The sequence below is a fragment of the Tamandua tetradactyla genome, chromosome 4 (assembly GCF_023851605.1).
Source record: "Tamandua tetradactyla isolate mTamTet1 chromosome 4, mTamTet1.pri, whole genome shotgun sequence".
Taxonomy (NCBI): Eukaryota; Metazoa; Chordata; class Mammalia; order Pilosa; family Myrmecophagidae; genus Tamandua; species Tamandua tetradactyla.
The window spans coordinates 113,986,809-114,011,152 of record NC_135330.1 but is presented as its reverse complement, the minus strand read 5'-3'; the positions used below and the strand labels follow the sequence as shown (position 1 = coordinate 114,011,152).

Below are 24,344 nucleotides of genomic sequence, written 5' to 3'. Positions count from 1 at the left end.
ATTCAACAAACTTCAGTGTCCTTTTCTGATAAACAGAATGAGTCAAATAAATGTTAAGGAGAGAAGAAAGTGCTGTTTTTTTTTTTGTTTGTTTGTTTTGCCATTGCCTCCCTCATTTTTGCAACAATGTGATTTTCTCTCCCCCCACCCCCTCCCCCCAAGAACTGGTAGTGAGCTCTTTGAACAGCCAACACAATAGATTGCACACGGAACTGCATTGCCCTAATAAAATGTCTTTCCTGGCAATCTTGCTGGAGTGACTTTAAGTAGTTTTAAAAGCTCCATAATGTCCTAAAATGCACCTTTTCTCTTTCTTTTAAAGAAGAGGGCTTTTCGGTCATTTGCTCCCTATCCACAATACAAGGAGAAATTACAGCCGAAAACCGGCTGGAACATACATCTCAAAAGGGAATCGCTTGGTTCCTCAGCTTCCTCCACCTCAGATTTACTCCCTGATTCGAAACGGCAGCTTCCCATTGTTAAAAGTTATTTCCTCCCTTTCTCCTCCTCCTCTTCCTCCTCCTCCTGCTGCTGCCTGGTTGAACTAAACTAGACCCTTTTATGCGCTCGCGGATCTTCCCGGGCTGCTTTGAAACAGTAACAGGGGTTATACCATTTTCTGAACACCCCAGCGTTTTCCTTCCTTCTTGAGAAATATGTAATTTCCTCAAAAGAGATCCGACGTTCCCACACCGGGAGTCGAACCCGGGCCGCCTGGGTGAAAACCAGGAATCCTAACCGCTAGACCATGTGGGAGACGACAAGTAATGGGCCGCTGTGAGTCTAGTTGAGTCGTTATTACTCACTTCCGCCCGCCTGTTCGCGTCAGAGTTGCTTCTGCGCCTGTGCGGTTCCCCGGCCTCTTAACCCTTTCCGGCCGGTGCTCCCATCCATCTTTCTTTATTCCTTCTGCTCGTTCCTTTTAAGGGTCTCATCCAATCTACAGGTTCTAGGTACCATGAATACCCTGGTGAGCCCTAGGTGGAAGGATCCATAATCAATAATTCCTCAGAAGGACGCCTACAGAGTACCAAAGGGCGGGCGGTTGGGATTTTACAGACTGGTTAATAAGGAACCACTGCCTTGTGAAGCCGTAAAACCGCCACCGCAGAGCCCAAAATGGAATCGGAGCTCCTTCCTCCGACTCCTGGTCGCGTGGCAGACCTCAGCCGGCACACCCAGCCTTTCTCCAGCGCACACCCAAAGCGCCCTAAAGGCAAAGCGCCCCTGGCATGCTCCCCCTGCTCGGTTAAGGCTCAGCACTCCGTCCTTTAACGGAATTGGTGCCCCCAGTGCAGCCGTGTCCATAACCTAACCTGCCCCTCTCCTCCCTGCCCTGTTTACGGCTGGGCCCCGGCCCCACCCTACTCCCCAGAAAGTTTTGTCTTTCCTCAAAAGAAAGGGACGTGGGAATGAAGACGGCCTGGAACATTCCAGCTTCTGTTGACTCACGGGCTAAAGGCAGCGTCTGTGCGGCTGAAAGGAGACGGTGGTGGTTTGTAAGTGTGGCTTTGAACAGTGGAGCAAGCCTGCAAGCTATTCATTATTGATGGGAAATACCCTGTGGTTTGCACGCCCGATCTCGATGCGAAGCATTTCATTGGGAGCAGTTTGTGCTGTAGCAATATACTGTTTGGGTCAGAAAAGCACGATGGGTCGGTTACTGGAGAGAGCCCGTGGGGGAGATGTATGCTCTCCTGCTCGCCTTGGGGCTTAAGCTTCACAGAAGTTGTTTTTACTAGCAGTGGACTCCTGGGTCTCATTTCTGCCTCTCCACTCCCCACCTGCCCCAAGGACTTTCTCATTCGCTCTCTAACTGGGGCTCTCTAAGGCTTCAGAGGTGACATTGGTCAACAAGAGGGGAGGGACGGAAAAGAACTGAAATAGAAACTCTTCTGCCTTCTGCTTATGAACACGGATGAAGTGCCAATGGGAATGACCGTAATTCAACACGACTGAAATTTAGCCTAGCTCTTAAAACTGTGAGCATTAGCTGCAAACTTCTTATGTGCGCTAGACACTTCCAAATATGTTTGCTCTTTTAATCCACACAGCATACTTAAGAGAAGGTCCCATTCAAAATTAGGTGGCTCTTTGTTACCGTCTTTTGCATCTGTGGACAGAGTTCTACTTGCTTGATTTTTAATCAGCTATCTTCCTCTGCAGACATCTGCTTTGGAGCATCAAAGAAAACTACAAAACCAACTCACTGACTGCAGAATACCCTATGCCAGTAGTTCTCAATTTGAACGTCCAAAGACTTCATTGTACTTTTCAATTTTGAAGTTCCATTTGATGATAATCTAAAACATGCATTTTACCAGTTATAAGGATAAAATTTCTCATTGCAACCTGTACATTGAACAAGCACCATCCTTAAGATGTAACCAAAATGCTACGTTGCTTTTGTTGGGTTCTTCCCTTAGCACCTAATGAGAACTTGGGCCCTATGGCCACTTTAAGCAATAAAACACAAACAGGACAATTCACTGTTCGCCTCCTGGATCTTCAGAAGTTACTGAGTCCTCTGCACTACCTCAGTTCCTTATCCCTGTCCGTTCATCTCACTTGCGTGTCCCGGTTTGGCCAGTCTTCTCTGAGCCCTTATCAAAATTTCCTAGCTAATGGTCTCAGCATCAGCAGGCTCCAGAGTTTGATTGTTTATCTCTATCTAAAAAATAAATTTTGACATTACAACCCCAATGTATGTATATTTATTTATAACATATTTGCAAATACTTCTGCCCTGATATACCATATACATAAAAAGAGAATTTTTAAAAGAATGATAGAAATAGACATTGAACTAATTTTTTCAGAAATATCCCCACCATATCTTGAAGGATAGACTTCCCTGTCCCCTGGGACACATACACCTACTTTGGTGATTGACTGGTGCCTGGTTTCAAAGTCCTTTTGTTGGTGATGGCACATACCTTGTGTTTGAACAGCCTTACCCAGCCCTCTCAATTCCTGTGAGCATCATAGCATAGTGAAAAGAGTACTGGTCAAGTCAGAGGTCTGGCACAGTCACCCTCCTGACACCCACGGAGCACTGACCAGGAAAAGATCCCATTTATTTACTGTGCATCTGCTCTCTGCCGAGTACTCTCCATACACTTTTGGGAAGCCCTGCAGTAAGCCAGAGAAATTAGATATTATTATCACCTTGTTTATGGCTGAGGTGGAACTCAGAGATGTCAAGTCATTTCTCCATTGTTGAACAGCTCCAACCAGCAGAGCCCTCATGTGCCTTCTGGCTAACTCGGCAACCTCTGTTCTTCCCACCATCCCACACCGGTTGACCTCTCTGACTCTCAGCCCCTTCATCTGTAAAGTAAGGGGGTTTGGGGGCCAGATGGATCAGTGTTCTCCCAGGGCGAGTCTAGGCCAGTGGTGCCAGGACCTCCTGGGATTTTGTTTAACACCCAGCACCTCCAAATGAGAACTCCTGGGAGTTGGGCCTGGGATTCTGAATTTTGACAATCACTCCAAGTGATTCTGATACCACTAGAGTTTGAGAGACTCTCAACTACGAGACAGTAAGGTCACGTCAATCTCTGAAACTCTATGATTCCTGAAGCACAAAGGTCATCATTTCCCTTTCCGCCTCAACAGCCTTCAAAAGTGGCTTCTGGTTACCTGTTGAATAAAAACTGAATTCTGAGACCAAGTCTTCCAGGTACTCCTTAGCCCAGTCCCAAATAGTCTGCTAAATATGATCTCCTTGCCCCTCTTCACAGATACCCCATTTAGGATCCGCCCTCTTGCTCTTTCCCACCTTTTGTTCTTTCCCACTCTTGCTGTGTCCAGAGACTTTCCTGGCCTGCTTCTTTTGCTCTGTCCCTCTCTGCACAGCCCTGCACACTCTTCTGTCCACATCTGACCCCAATCCCAAGCTCAGCTCAGCCCCAAGAAGTTGCCTTATAGCTTCTTATTCAGAAGTCACTCCCATTTCCTTCAAGTCCCAAAGCATGGGCCTCTAAAACATGGTGATGTAATAGGCCTTGCCTCCCTTATTATTTAAATTATTTAATAGGAAAGGCCATGAATAAAAATCGGATTCCATAATCCTCCTGGGAACCCATGCCTGCACTCAATCATTATGCCAAGCTGTCCTTCCTTTTATCTAGCTTAAATACTTCCTGCTGCACTTCTGTGTGAAAGCTGCCACCTTTCAACCACCAGAATGAACACAATGTTCCTGGGAGAGGGAAGCAAACACACATTTTTGAAGTTTAGCCAGACCAGTAAGCGAGCTGCATTTCTTTAATTCCACGCACACAAAACAGCCTTCTTGTTGACACAAGGAACAGCTATTCCTGTTCCCAGGCTTTTATGGCTGGCTGTCACTGGGCTGCTCTCCCATTTTACCCACCATTTGATACTGGGAAAAAAAGGCCTAAACATATTGTACTTGCTGGGCATCTAGAACAGCCAATGTGATGTGAGCTGTGATTCAGGCCCATGCCTGCCAGTCATTTAGGGTTCAGAACAGTTTCCATTTCAGTAGGCCCAGGGGTTATCCTTCTTACAAAGGCCTCAAAAATAAGCTCCGGTTAAGTTCTGCTTTCTGAAGGAGACCTCTCGCCAGCACGGACCCAGCCTAGGGCACAAAGTTAATCTCAACCCTCTTTTGGGTAACAGCACCTGCCCCTGCTGACCAGGCGGGAGCTTTCATCTGCAACGCTTGACACTAGTTTCAGTTTCTAAAATTGGGTCTGATCTAAGGAGGCTCTTGGGGTGACAGAGCGTCCCCAGAGCTTGTTTAGATTGTATAACTCTGCTCCTCACTTCTGCCCCTAATCTGGCCAACTTCTTTTCATCCTTGAACTCTCAGAGCTGGGTTAGGCACTGTTCTGAGTCCCACCCCACATATTTCCCTGTTTCTCTCTCCCTGGTAGACTGTGAGCTTCCTGACAGCAGAGTCTGAGTGTTATTTCCCGTGGTGTTTCCAGCACACAGCCCGGTGCCTGGCATACATAATTATCTACAGAATGAATCAAGCTCTTAAAATATCTTTGTTTCTTTGGGGTCCCTCCTTATAAAAATTACTTTTCCCCTTAAATCAGCTAGCAAGAGGGAACCATTTTTTGGCTAGTTTTCTTCCTGGCACATTGTCAATGCTCAGTAAATATTTGACTGATTGATTGATTGATTGGTTCATTCACTCATTTACTAAATCAATCACCCAATCCCAAAGTAATAGTCTAGATTTCCACCTCACACCTAAGTGAGAAAGCAAACTAACTTAGAGCTGTAATTTCAATATTTGAGCAACTACAACATGGAACAAGAGACCACACCACTGTCTCCTAATATACTTCCCCACCTCACACTGTTTCTTTTATTTTCCCCAGACTTCTTTGTTATCTGAACTGATAGCACAAGAAAGGCAGAGCTCGGCCAGACCATCATTATACTCTCCCTTGTCTGTTTGCTTTGACCAGGGCTCAGCCCTGGGGTAGAGATGTGCTTTTCTCATTTTTCTGGAGAACCACATTTAGGTATTGGACAAGTCCAAGTACCCCATGGCGTGGCATCTTGAAAACTTACCTAGCAGTTTTTAAGCAGGCCCTCCTATTAATTACCCCTTGTTCACTTGGTTTCAGCCATGCTGCTATCCTGGACATTCTTCAAATCCTCCAGATATGCTCCCACCTCAGGGCCTTTGCACTGGTGTGGCAAGGAGTGAATTTTCCAGGCCAAGGGAACATATTCCCTTACCTCCATCAGGTATCTAAAATTTCAGAAACCATGCTGTTTCTGTCTTCAGAGTTCTCCAGGGAATCAGGAACAACAGGTATATATATATATATACATACAGTAAAGAGATTTATTTTTAAAAATTGGCTCATGCAATTGTGGGGGCTGGCAAGCCTGAAATCTGTAGGGAAGTCTGGCAGGCTGGAAATTCCAGAAAGAGTTGATGTTGCTCTCTTGAGTTTAAAATTTGTAGAGGATGCCACCTGGCTGGAAACAAGAGTTGACGTGGCACCTATATACTTATTCCTGCAAAGGATAGGCTATATCTACTTAAAATTAGGCTTAAGAGTCACCCCCAAGAGAACCCCTTCTGTTGCTCGGATGTGGCCATTCTCTCTCTAAGTCAACTCGACAGGTGAACTCACTGTCCTCCCCACTACATGGGACATGACTCCCGGGGGTGTAAACCTCCCTGGCAATATGGGGCAGAAATCCAGGGATAAGCCGGGACCCAGCATCATGGGATTGAGAAAATCTTCTTGACCAAAAGGGGTAGAAGAGAAATGAGACAAAATAAAGTGTCAATGGCTGAGAGATTTCAAACAGAGTTGAGAGGTTATCCTGGGAGTTATTCTTAAGCATTATATAGATATTCCCTTTTTAGTTTATGGTGTATTGGAGTGGCTAGAGGGAAGTACCCGAAACTGTTGAGCTGTGTTTCAGTAGCCTTGATTCTTGAAGAAATTTGGATAACAATATAGCTTTTACAATGTGATTATGTGATTGTGAAAACCTTGTGACTAATGCTCCTTTTATCTAGGGTATGAATAGATGAGTAAAATATATGGATAAAAATGAACAAATAACAGTGGGGACAAAGGCTAAAATAAATTGGGTAGATGGAAATACTAATGGTCAGTGAGATGGAGGGGTAAGAGGCATGATATGTATGAGTTTTTTCTTTTTTATCTTTATTTCTTTTTCTGGAGAGATGCAAATATTCTAAAAAATGATCATGGTGATTGTGCCAGTTTGAAAGCATGTATGTACTCTAGAAAAGCCATGTTTTAGTCCTAATCCCATTTTATAAATCCAGCCATTTCTTCTAATCTTTATTCAGTATTGCATGTTTGAATCTGTAATTAGGTCATCTCCCTAGAGATGTGACTCAATCAAGAATGGTTGTTAAACTGGATTAGGTGGAGACACAGTGAGTCTTGATTAGTTTACTGGAATACTATAAAACAGGAAACATTTTGGAGAAAGCTGGAGATTCAGAGAGAGCAGAGAATGCTGCAGCACCATGAAGTAGAGAGTCCACCAGCCAGCAACCTTTGGAGATGAAGAAGGAAAATGCCTCCCGGGGAGCTTCATGAAACAGGAAGCCAGGAGAGAAAGCTAGCAGATGATGTCGTCGTGTTCGCCGTGTGCCCTTTCAGCTGAGAGAGACACCCTGACTGTGTTCACCACGTGTCTTCTCACTTGAGAGAGAAATCCTGAACTTCATTGGACTTTTTGAACCAATGTATCTTTCCCTAGATGCCTTTGATTGGACATTTCTATAGACTTGTTTTAATTGGGACATCTTCTCAGCCTTAGAACTGTAAACTAGCAACTTATTAAATTCCCCTTTTGAAAAGCCATTCTGTTTCTAGTATATTGCTTCTGGCAGCTAACAAACTAGAACAGTGATAAATACACAACTATGTGATGTATTGTGAGCCATTGATTGCATATCATGTATGGAATGTTAGTTTGTTAAGATTTATGAATAAAAATATTTCTACAAAAAGAGTTGACGCTGTTGTCTTGAGTCAGAATTTCTTCTTCTGCCAGAAACCTCAGGTTTTATTGTTTTTTTTTTAAGCATTTTGATTGATTGAATGACACCCACCCATATTATCACAGGTCACCTTCTTTACTTAAACTGATTGTAGATGCTCATCATATCTACAAAATACCTTCACAACAACATCTAGACTAGTGTTTGACCAAATAACTGGATACCATACTCAAGCCTAATTCACCTGAAATTAACCATCACATCTGCCCTGTCCTGCTTTATCTTTTCTCATTATCCATCATTGACACTGAATGTCCTATGTGTTTTACATATTTATCTGGCTCATGGTCTTTCCTACCAGAGTGCAAACATTTTGGCTGCTTGGTTCACTGCTGTATCCCTTGCTTGTACGAAACTTGAACTTCAATAGGCATTCAATAAATACTTGTTTAACAAATGAATAAATGAATGAATGAAGACTATTACACAGATGACATTCAAGGGCACCGAGTGGTTTATACAATAAGTACTATGAGAATCAAGAGATGAAGAGCACTTCTTGCAAGGGTAAGCATAGGAGTATCAAAAAGGAAGTTGGGTTTGAGCAGGACTTTAAAAATGAGAACCCTTTGGATAAATTTAGATGGCGTAGAGGGTGTAGTAGGTGAGGGTAAAACATGAACAAAAGTCTAGAAGCAGAGAAATATGACAGGGGTGGTGGGAGGCAGTGCACAGTCCACAGTGCCTGGAATGGGGGATTCCTATAGGAAGAACATGCTGAAGAGGCTACAGCAGATAAGGAGGCTTTGCATGCAATCCAAGGAGCTGGGACACCATGGAGCTGGATTCAGCACCAACCCACCCTTCACACTTGATTTGCCCATACAAGTCCTTGCTGGTTCCATTGCCACAGAGCACCGAATGCTTGATGGAAGAATTCGCATTTCTCATCAGTCAGATAGTCATTCTGTAATAGTGAATTACTGACCATTCACTATTCATAGAACCTGTGCCATCAGCTCATTTACAGCTTACGCAGGGAAGGCAGCCATGACCAAACAGCTGGAGGCTGAGACTATGACTTTTAGCAATGCACAAAAGCTGTAAAAAATAAAATTTTCGAGGACAGATTTGGATTCCTTCTACGATCAGTGTATTATGATTTCTTTTACAATATCATTAGGTATATATGAATGAGACTGGAAAATCAGTGAACAGGCTAATTAGTATTGCCCCCAACCTTTAAGCAAATATGATTTTAGGAAAGTAAAACATTTGGTTAACTTCCAAGCAACTAATACAGAGGTGCCTATCACTGGACACTGATGGATAATAATATTATCCGTCTTTGAAGAAACTCTCAGGTAATAAAACTTTTATGAAGGGAACTGAGTTATATGAGCAAGAATAAGTCAGCTGAGTTAAGTCAGCTACTGATTACTGACCCAAGAGGAGTTTAATATCCCCCCAGTAATATTTTAGAATTCAGAAGTTATTCAGACTCCATCAGAGTCTGACAAGTTCTCCCTCCCATTGTCTGTTCTTTACCTACAAAGGAGCCACCGAGAGATTTCCTAGGGGCCCAGAGAAAGCCTACACCCGTTTGCATTGCTGTTGATCTATCTTATTAGTCCACTATTTCTCTGGGCAAGACACGGAGCAAAGAACAAACTATGCTTATTATAGTAGAAACACAAATGCAAGGGGGAAGCTACACAGCACATGAATCAGAAGCAGCAATTATTCCCAAGAGAGTTCGCAGTCTCCCACAGCTTCAGTGGTCCTCTTCTAGGGCAGAGATGGGACATTTGGTGCTGACGGAGTCCAGAATGTGCAACAGGACTGATGGTAGTGATTCAGAAATGGACAGCACAATTATTTTATCATATTTTATCTGATGATAGCACAATAAAATAGGGACACTGCATGAAGCTGAATGGGAGTATGGTTGAGAGAGGAAGGCTGGGGGCACATATGACACCTGAAGGAAAGACAGAGGATAAAGACTGAGATGGTATAACTTCGCGAAGCCTAGAGTGAGCAATGGTGGTGATTTAAATGTACAAATAGAATGTTTTTGCTGAGGGAGAACGAATGAATGCCAGCATTGCAATGTGTTGAAAATGGGACGGTATGCAGGAAAATATATAGTCAGTGCAAAACTAGGGTCTATAGTTAACAGTAACATTGGAATATGCTTCCATTGAATAACAAAAGGATTAGGCCAAAAGCAAATATCAATAAGCGGGAGATATGGAGCAGAGTACAGGATTCTTTGCAGAGGAAAAGAAAATGTCCTCATATAGATTGTGGTGGTGAAAGCATACTGTGAACTATTGATTTTTTTAGTTAAGTTGGATTATATTATGTGTGAATAAAACTTCAAAAATGAACATAGAGAAACAAGTGCTGGAGAAAATGTGAAAAGAGAGCGCGCGAGAGAGAGATGTAACTATGCACTATTGGTAGGGAAACTAAGAGGTGCAGCCCCTCTGGAAAGCAGTGGTGGCTCCACAGGAGGCTAGGGGTGAGGTTACCATATGATCCTGCAACCCTAATGCTAGGTGTATACTTGGAGGAACTGAGAGTGGGGACGTGAATGGACATCATCTGCACACTGGTGTTTTTAGTGGCAGTGTTGGGAGATTTGCAATGGATGGAGGTGGCCTAAAGGTCCAGTAACTGGAGAATGGAAGGGCAACTGTGGTGTATACATACAATGGACTATTGAGTGGCTGCCATAACGAATGAAGTTATGAGGCACGCAACTAGGTGAATGAACCTTGAGGACAGTATGTTGAATGAAATGTCAGAAACAAATAGACAAACATTATCATGCCTTACTCATATGGACTGTACCAGTTGGAATCTGTTGTGGACCCCAAAAAAGCCAAGTTCTTTAATCCTCATTCAATATTGTTGGGTGGGAGCTTTTTGATTGTTTCCAAGAAGATGTGACCCACCCAATTGAGGGTGGTAACTTTTGATTAGATGGTTTCCATGCAACCTCCATCCATCACAAATCTCCCAAAACTGCCACCAAAAACACCAGTGTGCATGCAGATTGTCTCTACTCATTCAAGGTGGGGTCGCTTACTGGAGCCCTCTAAGAAGGAACCATTTTGGAAAAAACTTTAGAGCCACACGAACCAATACAGCCAATGAATGGACAGAGCCCCAAGGAAGCCGTGGAAGATTCCTGGAGAGTAATCCAGCAGACATCCTCATGGGCCCTCCCAGCTGAGAGAGAAACACTGAACATCACTGGCCTTCTTGAACCAAGTTATCTTTCCTTGGATTCCTTAATTTGGACACTCATAGCCTTGCTTAATGTGGGCATTTTCATGGCCTTAGAACTGCAAACTTGCAACTTATTAAATTCCCTTTTTAAAAAGCTGTTCCATTTCTGGTATATTGCATTTCAGCAGCTTACAAACTAGAACTGGACCAACTATAATCATACAAACTTGGAGAATTAAAATCGAGAGCATAGTTTATCAAGTTAAGGCCTATTGCAAGGCTCCCATATTGTAAGCTCTTACAGCAGTCACAGTTATTCTGGAGTTGTAACTTTTATTTCTAAATTCTGAGATGCTGAGCTATTTGTCTATACCTGATCATTCCCTGGAACTTCAGGTATTTGTGTGACACCTGAGACTCAGAGTTAGAGCCCTGAAGCCATGAAAGTCAGCAGTACCCCATATAGAAACTATTTAAAAAGTTGAAAAAATCATCAGACTTCAACTAGAGATATGAATGAAGCTGATCTGAATAGGAGTAAGGTAAACCAGAATATGGGGTAAAGGATAATATTGTCTATATTTTAAAACGTCTACTTCTGTGTGAGACCAAAAGAAATGTTTATTAGGTACAAAACTTATATTTTGGCTAGTGCATTATCTAATTTAACTTGTATGGTTAATTCGAACACCATAATTAGATGTAAAATTGAATAGGGCGTGAGAGCTTGTAGTACAGGTTAGTATGATGCCTTGATACATCCCAGAGTAATTTGGGCAGAGAATAAAAAAGTATTTGCAAAGCCCCCTTGAGGGACTGGGGAGAAAGGAAGAAATATTAAACTCCCCTACCTGGGGAATTCCTGATATTCTTGCAAGCATCAGAACAACCAATTTAATAGGCTGAGCCCTAAATCTTGGTGCTCGCTGCTCTGAAATTCATTCCTGCAAAGGAGAAGCTAGGCCTACTTATAACTATGCCTAAAAAGTCACCCCAGAGAACCTCCTTTGTTACTCAAATGTTGCCTCTCTCTCTAAGCCGACTCGACAGGTGAACTCACTACCATCCCCGCTATGTGGGGCATGACTCGCATGGGTGTAAATCTCCCTGGCAACATGGGATGTGACTACCAGGGATGAGCCAGAACCCAGCATCATGGGATTGAGAAAGCCTTCTTCACCAAAAGGGGGAAGAGAGAAATGAGGCAAAATAATGTTTCAGTGGCTGAGAGATTTTGAGAGATTATCCTGGAGTTATTCTTATGCATTACATAGATATCCCTTTTTAGTTTATGGTATACTGGAGTGCCTGGAGGGAAGTACCTGAAACTGCTGAGTTGTATTCCAGTGGCCTTGATTTTTGAACACGATTGTGTAACAATATAGCTTTTGCGGTATGAACATGTGATTGTGAAAACCTTGTGGCTGATTCTTCCTTTATTCAGGCCATGGACATTTGTGTAAAAAATATGACAAATTAAGTAAATAACAGAATGGGGGGATAAGGATAAAAAAAATTGGGTAGATTGCAATACTAGTGGTCAATGAGAGGAAGGGGTATGGGATGTATGTTTTTTTTCCTTTCTCTCTTTATTTCTTTTCTGGGGTGATGCAAATGTTCTAAAAATGAGTATGGTGATGAATACCCAACTATGTGATGATATTGTGAGCCATTGATTGCATACTTTGGATGGACTATATGGTACATGAAGATATCTCAATAAAATATTTTTTAAATAAGTAAATGATGATATTTAAACATTAAAAAAAGAAGAAGAAGAAGCACTTCTTCTGGCCAATACATACCCCAGTTTCTCCTTGCCCTTTCCTTCCACTTGTCAGACTCATCTGAGACCCAGCAATGTTGAATTATTTCTTTATTCTTTTTTTTTTTTTTTTGCCTATAACATCTCTCCTACTTAGCCTGTTTAAGCAAAATCTCTCTATTACCTTCAAAACCAGTTTTGAAACCCCCTCCATGCCAGTCTCTGTTGACTTGACCCTAAAAATAATTTTCCAGTTCCCCTTTTCTCTGGTTCAAAGCTTACATGTCATTTATTTATTTATAGGCACGTGTACTTATTATATGCTATTATCATAAATAACAGGGACTATCCATTTCCCAAGACAGTTCAGGGCCTGGTATGGCCCCATATCCACAGTGATGACTAGTAAGTGGTTCTGAATGATTGATGGTCTGAGTAACACCTTCTGATAGCTGAGATCACTGCCAGCCCACCAGGCAGAAGAGCTAAGCAGTGAAACTGTCTAACCCTGGGGTGAGGGGGTGTCTTTTTCTCCTCAAGTCCTTTTTGCTTTTCTCTTTTCTTCCTCCCTTTTAATTTTTTAAATTTAGAAACACAGACAAAACATTTCAGAAATGTGTACATCTTCTATGTTTGGAAAAAGTTTCCCAACTCTGAAGAGGCTATAAAGTTATGATGTATTTTTTTAATCCAGGTACTGATTTAATTAATCCCTCACTTATGAGCGCTATTGAACTAATGTGCATTGAACTCGTGGCAAAACAAGAATGAAGTAGGCTTCCCACGTGCACAGTCAGAACTAAATAAACTGAGTGAGCATAATAAAGGTTGATAGCAGAGCACCCCATTGTAATAATGCTGCTAACCTAGATCCAAATTGATACCCAGAACACTTCAGATCTTATAACTCTGCACAGAAAAGCCTGGCATGGCATGTGCTTTTGTCCAGTATCCCAGTATTAGCAGTATAAAATCCATTCAATTAAAATAAATAGATTTTTTAAAAATGGGTCATTATAAAACATTCAAATACTTCTATAGCCAAAATCAGTCACTGCTATTTAAAAACAGCAACGCTATATGGACTAGTGCTATCTGTTGAGATATTTGTCCAGTTTTTGTGTGTCCAAATACTGAGTTCAAAAAGAATGGTCAGGATTTCAGGGAAGATGGCAGAGTAGGGTGGGCCGACTTCACCCAAGCTCTATGGAACAAAAAGAATACAGTCAAAATAAAAATCTACTACCTACAAGAGAAACCACAAAAGACAGAATTTGGACTCCTCAACAAGCACTATGGAGGCAAGAAGGCAGTGGTATGATATATTTAAGATCCTGAAAGAGAAAGGCTTCCAGCCAAGAATTCTTTATCTAGACAAGTTGTCCTTTAAGGCTGAGGGTGAGATTAAAATCTTTAAAAAGGCTTAGAGAACTAGTCACCAAGAGACCTTCCCTACAAGAAATACTAAAGGGAGTTTTCTTCGTTGAAAAAAAAAAGGCAGGAGAGGGAGGTCTAGAGGTGGGCACAGAATTGAAGAGTATCAGCAAGGGTGATCCAAAGGATAAGGGGACAGAGGGGGGAAACACATAGATCTTACAAATAAAACTAAAGGATAAAATGGTAGATTCAAGAATTGCTTTTACAGTAATAACTTTGAAAATTAATGGACTAAACTCACCAATTAAAAGATACAGATTGGCAGAATGGATTTTGAAATATGATCCATTTATATGCAGTTTACAAAAGACACATCTTAGACCCAAGGATACAAATAGATTGAAAGGATGGGTCACACATTATGGGTAGGACATAATCAAACATTGTGGTGTTCTAATATAAAAGGCATCTCAGTCATTATCAGGGTGTGGGTCAGACACAGCAATTTGCACAAGCTCTTATGACAAGCCCAATAAACTATACGTAATGTAATAAAGTTGCCAACAGTCCTATCTTCTTGGCTCATACGAAATGTCCTTCCTCCCCTCTATTCAGCAATCCCCACAAAATAGTCCAGGCCATCTGCCATGCCCCCAAGTAATAATACAGAATGTCTAACTAAACAGTCCATGGCTACTCCTTTTCCTGCCTAAAGAGAAACATTAAGTTCAAGTTAATGCTGGCACTCCTTAGGCAACTGCCCTCCTCCTACCTTCTGACCACCAGTTAAACCTAAGGCTCACTTATGTCCCTTGCCGGTTTTTAAGCCCTTGTTTCTGTGTCCCAAGTTTCTAACTTCTGCTGTGTAATTCTTAAGCTGGCTCCCTTTGCCAGCTGGTTCCATTTGACTCAGTCAATAGGGGACACTAAAGGGATACTTTGGCTTCCTGCAGTGACATCTACTTCATCTAAGCAGCAGCAGCTGGTTTCAGTTTTCTCAACACTTCCAGAACCAGCCTCATTGCCACCTTCCCTCCCCTCTCAGTGACAGCAGCTTTTGTCAGAGGTCTGAATGCCAACCCATGGTCTCCCTTTTAAGATCCTGAAAAACCAGAATCAGCCAACCAATGCCTCCCTCTGCCCAGAGCTGTGAGATCCAGCTCTTGTGGGGCTCTATTTCAAGCTTCTAAGTTTCAAAAATTACAACCTTTTAACTTTGTCCCTTCCCCCCTCCCCCAGCCCTAGGGGAAATTACTGTTTCCTGTACTTCCTGCCTCTGTGAAAGCTCAGTGCCTTCTCTTTGCCTTTTCTCTTCCCCAATGCCTGGATAACAAGTCTTTGTATCCAACTACCTGTAAGTAGAACTGCTGTGACTGGTCTTTGATTGATATGAGTGCAATAGGTGAATGCTCTCCATCTGGTTTCAGGACAACAATTCTTTAAGAACCTAGGTGACAGTTGCTTTCTTCCTTGGGGATTTTATTAATCTCAATTAATTCATGCTCCAGAATTGATCCTACAATCAGGTAGGCATGGAAATCAATCAAACAGACAGCAAAGGTGATGTCCCTCATGCCACTCTCATGAGGACAGAGACATCTGAGTCAACATGACCACTAGGCACTGCTTTTCCTGTAGAGAGATCTCATAAGGTCACTGTTGAAAATGATGAAGGGCCTGAGGTTTCATCCTGCCACATATAGGGGGAAGCTAGAAGACACAGAACTCCTGGATCAGAGACAAAGGACTTTATAACTCATGGCAACAACAGTAGCCTGAGTGTCGGAAGGTGCACTGGTTCCTCAAGCTCCAATTCCCACATGACACTGGGAAGAGAGCTTGGTGAAACCTGCACATGCAGTGAATTGAGTTACAGGAGAGGAAACCTGACCTTAAGGAATTTAAATCTCTTAAAATGGGCAGTAAGTGTGCCTGCCCTGTTCTCTGGAGAGAGACACATTCTCTCTTTTCTAAAGCTCTTTGATATACAAACATCCTTGAAAAGATAGTCCAAAATAAACTGAATGAAAGAGACCCTAGGAGAATTGTCTCCCAATAGTCTTCTGAAGATTACCCATAAACATAGAATTAGATTAAGGATAGTTAGTAGGATAATTCAATTGCATATATTTCCACCTCAGGTGTGCTGTTTTGCAACTGTTATGTACCCTAGAAAAGCCATGTTTTCTAATCCAATCTAGTGAAGGCAGAACAATTGTGGGTACAACCTTTTGATGAAGGTGTTTCCATAGAGATATGACCCTACCATTGAAGGTGAATCTTAATCCACTTACGGGAGTAATTTAAGAGGGAGACATTTTGGAGAAAGCAAGCAGATGCTTGGAGACAGAACACCCTGGGAGATGCTAAGAAAGGACCCACACGAGCTGAGAGAGTCATTCTGAAACCACCCCAGAAGAGAAGGGCCAGCAGACATCACCATGTGTCTTCCCCTGTGACAGAGAAATCCCAGATATGATCAGCCTTTCTTGAGTGAAGGTATCCTATCACTGATGCCTTAATTTAGACATTTTCATGGTTTCAGAATTGCAACTTGATAATACAATCAGTTGAGGGCATTTAAGCAAGAAGAAAAACTCTTTCACTGCTTCTTCAGCCATTGAGCCTCTTCTGTGGAGTTCAACCAGACCCTTCATTGGAGCAGCCAGCTTCACATCCTGCCCTACAGATTTTGGACTCTTCCACTCCTATGGTTGTGTGAGACATCTTTATAAATCTCAGATTTACAGATCTCTCTGTTGGTTCTGTTCTCTAGAGTATCTTGACTAACACAACTTGGTGCCAGGTGTGGTTCTTGAGAAACAGAATCATAAAATTGGGTTTCCACAATTGGTTTTCTACTTTGACTAAACTCAGAGGCACTAATGACTCTGTTTCCAATAATCAAGGTGGCACAGATGGTCCATGGGGTAGTTGGCAAAAGAAATACTCAAAATATCACCACTAGATCCTGCTAATTGTATACTTATATAAGGCCAGGCTCTGGGTGAGAATATTTTTGACACCTTTATGGAATTTTGTGGAATTAAGAGGTATAATGATGTTGGCTGGTTGTTGTTAGATATGCTGGATACAGTAATGAGGAAAAGAGATGAGCTGAAGACTTGAAATTTGCACCTTAAGTGCCATATGAGTGAGGTAAAACTTTCTATGTGTGCCCTGAAAGAAAATCTTATTCCTGAAGTTGCAGACTTCAGATCTCTGAAAATCACAGAGCCTTATTGTGTGAGTAGCAGATTTACAATGTAAACTAAAATCTCAACCTTGCAGGGTGTCTGCTGTTAAAGTGAGGGCTTTAATTGGAAAAGAATGGAATCCTAAAATGTGGGATTGTGATATTTGGCCTGATAATGATGGTGATGAGGAGATGGGATCCCTGGAATCTGTTGAGCCTCTCCTAGATACACCTGTAATAGAGTGCCTTGAGGAAAGCACTTCCTGACCTCCAACCTGCCTTGAGGAAACAGCTTCTCAGCCTCGAGTCTCTCCAGAGGAGTCTGCCATCCAACCTCCACCTAATGAGGATTAACCCTTCACTACCTGCTAACCTTATATCACCTTCCCTGGGAAAACAGCCCTCACTCCTCTGTCTGGAGTGACTAATCCTGTTTCACCAGATGAAACTGCAACAGAATGCCTTGAGGTAATTGGCTTGAAAGACATTTCTATTTCTTTTCATGACTCACTCCCACTAGCCCTCTTTTCTTCAAGACCTATAAATAGACTAAATTCCCAACTGGCCCAAAAAAGGTGAGGCACAAAGTGTGACCATGAGGAGGTACGCTATACTCCAAAAGAAGGGCATGAGTTTTCCAATCTGTATAGACAGAAATCAGGGGAATATGTGTGGGAATGGATATTAAGCATGTGGGATAATGACGGAAGGAATATAAAGTTAGATCAAGCTGAATTTATTGATATGGGCCCACTAAGCAGAGATTCTGCATTCAATGTTGTAGCTCAAGAGATTAGAAAGGACGTTAACTGTTTGGATGGTTGACTGAAATATGGATCAAAAGGTAGCCGACATGAGGTTGAAATGCCAGAATTGCCCTGGTATAATATAGATGAGGGGATCCAGAGGCTTAGAGAGATTGGAATGTTAGAGTGTATTTATCACGGACAACCTGCTCACACACCCCAGGAATGTTCAGAGGATACATCTTTCATTAGAACCTTGAGAAATAAATTCATGAGACTATCTCCATTATCTCTGAAGAGCTCTGTAGCCACCCTTCTCTGTAGGTCAGATAATATCATGGGAACTGCTGTCACTGAGCTGGAATCCTTAAACACAATGGGGATGATGGGATCCCAAGTTGTTAGAAGCCATGTGGTGACAGTTAATCACCAAAGACAAAGTGGGCATGACCACCATAATGGACAGCAGACTCAAAGCAGCAGTCAAAACAACCTGACTCACAGACACTTGCGGCATTGGCAAGTAGATCATGGGGTACTTAGAAGTAAAATAGATGGGCAAACTACTAAATTCTTCTTCGAGCTGTTTGAGCAGAATTCTAGGTCAAGTGAACAGAAGTCTAACTTGAATTACAAAACAGAGAGTCATAGCATCTTAATCAATTCCAAGACTGGACAGTTTACAGACCAAGAGCCCCTCAAATGATGGGAGGGCCAGGTATCCTCAGGGAAGGATCCTTTTACATTGCCCAAAATTTACAGTTAACCTTCCTCCCTGCCTTCCTCAAAGAAACTGGTCTTTTATCATGGTGACTGTGCACTGGGAAAAAGGAAATGATCAGATATTTGAAGAATTATTAGACACTGGCTGAGAAGTGACACTAATTCCAGGGGACCCAAAATGTCACTCTAATCCACCAGAGTAGGGGCTTATAGAGGTCAGGTGATCAATGGATTTTTAGCTCAGGCCTGTCTCACAGTCAGCCCAGTGGGTCCCCAGACCCATTCTATAGTTATTTTCCAGTTCCAGAATGCATAATTGGAATCAGCATACTCAGCAACTGGCAGAATTCCCACATTGGTTCTCTGACTCATGGAGTGAGGGCTATTATGGTAGGAAAGGACAAGTCGAAGCCACTGGAACTGCCTCTACCTAACAAAGTAGTGAATCAGAAGCAGCACTGTATTCCTGGAGGGATGGCAGAGATTAGTGCCACTTGAAGACTTGAAGGATGCAGGGGTGGTGATTCCCACCACATCCCCGTTCAACTCTCCTATTTGGCCTATGCAGAAAACAGATGGGACTTGGAGGATGACAGTGGATTATCGTAAACTTAACCATGTGGTGACTCCAATTGCAGCTGCTGTTGCAGATATGGTGTCATTGCTTGAGCAAATCAATGCATTCCCTGGTACCTGGTATGCACTACTGATCTGGCAAATGCTTTTTTCTCAATAGCTGTCAGTAAGGACCACCAGAAACAGTTTGCATTCAGCTGGCAAGGTCAGCAGTATACCGTCACTGTCCTGCCTCAGAGGTATATCAACTCTCCAGCCCTATGTCACAATCTTATTGTAGGGACCTTGATTGTTTCACCCTCCCATAAGACATCACACTGGTCCATTATACTGAATATATCATGTTGATTGAACCTAGTGGTCAAGAAGTAGCAACTACTCTAGACTTACTAGTAAGGCATTTTTGCATCAGGGGATGGGAGATAATTCCAACAAAAATACAGGGGCCTTCTACCTCAGTGAAATTTCTAGATGTCCAGAGGTGTGGGACATGTCAAGATATCCCTTCTAAGACGAAAGATAAGCTGTTGCATCTGGCCATTCCTATGACCAAAAAAGATGGACAACACCTAATTGACCTCTGGATTTTGGAGACAACATATTCCTCATTTCAGTGTGCTACTCCAGCCCATTTACTGAGTGGCCAGAAAAGCTGCCAGCTTTGGGGGGTGGGACCAGAACAAGAGGAGGCTTTGTAACAGGACCAGGCTCCTGTGCTAGTTGTTCTGCCATTTGGGCTGTATGATCCAGCAGATCCAGTGGTGCTGGAAGTGTCAGTGGCAAATAAAGATGCTGTCTGGAGCCTCTGGCAGGCCTCTGTAAGGAGAATCAAAGCACAGACCCTTAGGATTTTGGAGTAAAGCCTTACCATCTGCTGCAGATAACTACTCCCTTTTTGAGAAACAGCTTTTAGCCTGCCACTGGGCATTAGTGGAGACTGAATGCTTAAACCATGGGCCCCACCAAGTTTGAGACTTGAGTTGCTTATCATGAAGTGAGTGTTGTCTGATCCACCAAGCCATAAAGTTGTGCATGCACACCAGCACTCCATCATAAAATGGAAATGGCATATTAGAGATAGGGCTTGAGCAGGTCCTGGAGGCACAAGTTACATGAGGAAGTGGCTCGAATGCCCATGGTCCCCACTCCTGCCACATTACCTTCTCTTTTCCAGACCAGAGAAATGGCCTTTTGGGGAGTACAGTCAGTTGACTGAGGAAGAGAAAACTGGGGCCTGGTTTATAGATGATTTGTATGATATGCAGGGACCACTCGGAGTGGACAGCTGCAGCACTACAACCCATTCTGGGATGTCCTTAAAGGACAGAGGTGAGGGGAAATCCTCCCTTGGGCGGAACTTCGAGCCATGCATCTGGTTGTTCATTTTGCTTGGAAGGAGAACTGGCCAGAGGGGCATTTGTATACTCACTCATGGGCTTTTGCTAATGGTTTGGCTGGATGGTCAGGGTCTTGGAAGGAGCATGGTCTTGGAAAATTGGTGACAGAGTTCTAGGGAAGAGATATGTGGATAGACATTAGTGGGCAAAGAATTGAAGATATTTGTGTTCCATTTCAATGCTCACCAGAGGGTGACTTCAGCACAGGAAGGTTTGTTTTTGTGTTTTGTTTTTTTTAATATTTTTATTGACAAAAAAAACAACACACAAATACAAACATTCTTAACATACAAACATTCCATACTTGGTGTACAATCAGTGGCTCACAATATCATCACACAATTGTATATTCTTCACCATGATCATTTCTTAGAATATTTGCATCACTCCAAAAAAAGAAATAAAAGAAAAAAGAAAAAAGTCATACATACCATACCCCTTTCCCGTCCCTCTCATTGACCACTAGTATTTCCATCTACCCAATATATTTTAACCTTTGTTTCCCCTATTTTTTTTCTATACCCCTTACCACTCCCTTTCATTGATCACTAGTATTTCAATCTACTCAATTTATTTTAACATATGTTCCCCCTTACTTATTTTTTATCCATATTTTTAACTCATCTGTCCATACCATAGATAAAAGGAGCACCAGACACAAGGTTTTCACAATCACACAGTTGTATAACAGAGGAATATTTTAATAATCAAGTGGATAAGATGACCCATACTGTGGATACAAGTCGTCCTCTTTCCTCAGCCACTCCTACCATGCCCAAAGTACTCATGAACAAAGTGGGCATGGTGGTAGGGATGGAGGTTATGCATGGGCTCAGGAACATGGACTTCCACTCACCAAGGCCAACCTGGTATGGCCACTGCTGAGGGCCCAATCTGCCATCAGCAGTGTTCTAGTTAGCTAGCTGTCAGAATGCAATATACAAGAAACAGAATGACTTTTAAAGGGGGGAATGTAATAAGTTACTAGTTTACAGTTCTAAGGCAGAGAAAATGTCCCAATTTAAACAAGTCTATAGAAATGTCCAATCTAAGGCATCCAGGGAAAGATACCTTGGTTCAAGAAGGCTGATGAAGTTCAAAGTTTCTCTCTCAAGTGAGAAGGCACATGGCGAACACAGTCAGGGTTTCCCTCTCATCTGGAAGGACACATGGCGAACACAGCATCATCTGCTAGCTTCCTCTCCTGGCTTCCGGTTTCATGAAGCTCCCTGGGAGGCGTTTTCCTTCTCATCTCCAAAGGTCACCAGCTTGTGTGCTCTCAGCTCTCATGGCTATGTCATTCTTCTCTGCTGTCTCTGAATCTTCCTTCAAAATGTTTCCTCTTTTATAGGACTCCAGTAAACCAATCAAGATCCAACCAAATGGGTGGAGACATGTCGTCACCTAATCCGGTTTAACAACCACTCTTGACTAAATCACATCATCAAGGGAGACAATCTAATCACAGTTTCAAACATACAGTATTGAACAGGGATTATTCCACCTTTATGAAATGGGATTTTGATTAAAACATGGATTTTCTAGGGGTCATACTTCCTTTCAAACCAGCACAAGCAGAGGCCCACACTCAGTCCCTGATATGACAACATTCTCCAAGGTGAATTAGACTGCTGCTTGGTGGCAGGTTGATTACATTGGACCACTTCCATCAGAAGAGGGGCAGCAATTTGTTCTAACTGAAATAGGCACATACTCTTGATATGAGTTTGCACTCCCTGCATGCAATGCTTCTGCAAAAATGACCATACGTGGATTTACAGAATGCATTAACCACCGTCATGGTATTCTACACAACACTGCTTCTGATCAAGGAACCCATTTCACAGCAAATAAATGCTCATGGAATTCTCTAGTCTTACCATGTTCCCCATCATCCAAAGGCAGCTGGATTGCCAGAATGGTGGAATGGCCTTTGAAGACCCAATTACGGTGCCAACTAGGTGGCAAAAACTTGCAGGACTAGGGCAATATTCTCCAGGAGGCTATGTATGATCTAAGTCAGTACCCATTCAATGGTGCTGTTTCTTCCATAGCCAGGATTCACGGGTCCAGGAATCAAGGGGTGGAAATGGGAGTGGCACCACTCACTATCACTCCTAGCGATCCACTAGGAAAATTTTTGCTTCCTGTCCCTGAAACCTTTAGCTCTGCTGGTCTACAGGTCTTAGTTCCCAAATGAGGAGTGCTCCTCCCAGGGTACACAACAACGATTCCATTGAACTGGAAATTAAGACCACCACCTGACCACTTTGGGCTTCTCATGACACTGAATTAAAAGACACGGAAGGAGGTTAATGTTTTGTCTGGGGTGATTGATCTTATTAAGGGGAAATAGGACTGTGATGATACAATGGGGATAAAAAAGAGTTTTCCTGGAATACAGGAGATCCCCTGGGGCATCACTTAGTGCTACCATGCCTTGTAATTCAAGTCAATGGAAAACTGCAACAACTCAATCCAGGCAGGACTACCAATAGCTCAGAAACTTCAGGAATGAAGGTCTGAGTCATCCCATCTGGCAAAGAACCACGACCAGTTGAAGTGCTGGCTGAGGGTAAAGGGAACATGGAATGGGTAGTAAAAGAAGGTAGTGATAAATAAAAACTATGACTATATAATCAGTTAATAAATGAGGGCTGTGAATATTCTGTGAATATTTCCTCCCTGTTTTGTTATGAGTATGTTTGCATTTGTACATAAGCAAATCTTGTTTCCCTCCTATCCTATGACATGTTATACTGTTCATGTTATAGTTTTTAAGTCATAGGATGTGAAGTTTAAGAGATATGTTACCTAAGGACTTGTACCCTATTTTGGAGAGATGTAGTGCGTTTTTGTTTGTACACTGGACAGTTGAGTATTGTTAAGTGAAGCATATGTCTGTTATTGTGTTCTATTTGGAAATTTAGTGTGTTTCAATGTGATGTGCATAGCTGCCAAATTGACAAAGGGTGGATTGCGATGATTATGTTCTGGTGTCAACCTGGCCAAATGATTATGCCCAGTTCTCTGCTCAGGCAAGCAGTGGCCTGACCATTGTTGCAATGATATTTTGTGGCTGGATGATTAAATCATCAGTCAGTTGACCGCATCTGTGGTTGATTACACCTGTGACCAACTAAGGTTGCCTCCCACCATGAGATAATCCAATCAGTTGAAGGCATTTGAGCAAGGAGAGAGACTCTTGCTGTCTCTTCAGCTAATGAGCTTCTCCTGTGGAATGAGTTCAGAACCCTCATCAGAGCCACCATCTTCTGCCTGCCCTACTGATTTTGAACTGTTCCATTCCCATGGTTGCATGAGACACCTTTATAAATCTCGGATTTACAGCTCTCTCCTGCTGGTTCTGTTTCTATAGAGAACCTTGATTAAAACAGGGAAGAATATAGATAATTTTGGAACGTCTGCCCTGTTCTAGCAGGTATGATTTATAATGTTGACCCCATTGTTGTTCATTCAACTGTTGTGTGCTAGGCACAGTATTTGGGGCTGGAAACACAATAGGGAACACAGGCATACAAGCTGTTTTATGCTGTGAGTCACAGACCTTACAGTCTAGTGGAGAGACAAATCAAATGATCATACAAGTAAATATAAAACTGCAACCATGGTAACTGTTAAGAAAGGCAGGTTCATGGTGTTGAGAGTGTGTAATAGGAGGATCTGACCTAGTTAGGGAGGTCAGGAAAGACTTCCTGAGCAAGTGTTGATTGAGCAGAAATCCAAGTGTAAGCAAGCATTAACAAAAGAATGGGAAAAAGAAAAGAACTTTTTAGGCATAGAGGAGTGCAAAAGCCTCGTGAAAGAAGGAAGC

At 42.5% G+C, this 24,344-nt stretch overlaps 1 non-coding gene across 1 annotated transcript; it reads right to left on the bottom strand.

Annotated features, from left to right (window-relative positions):
- Nucleotides 1–684: 684 nt before the first annotated feature.
- Nucleotides 685–756, bottom strand: TRNAE-UUC (transfer RNA glutamic acid (anticodon UUC)). The gene has a single exon. It is a non-coding gene; the product is annotated as a tRNA-Glu (tRNA).
- Nucleotides 757–24,344: the final 23,588 nt, after the last annotated feature.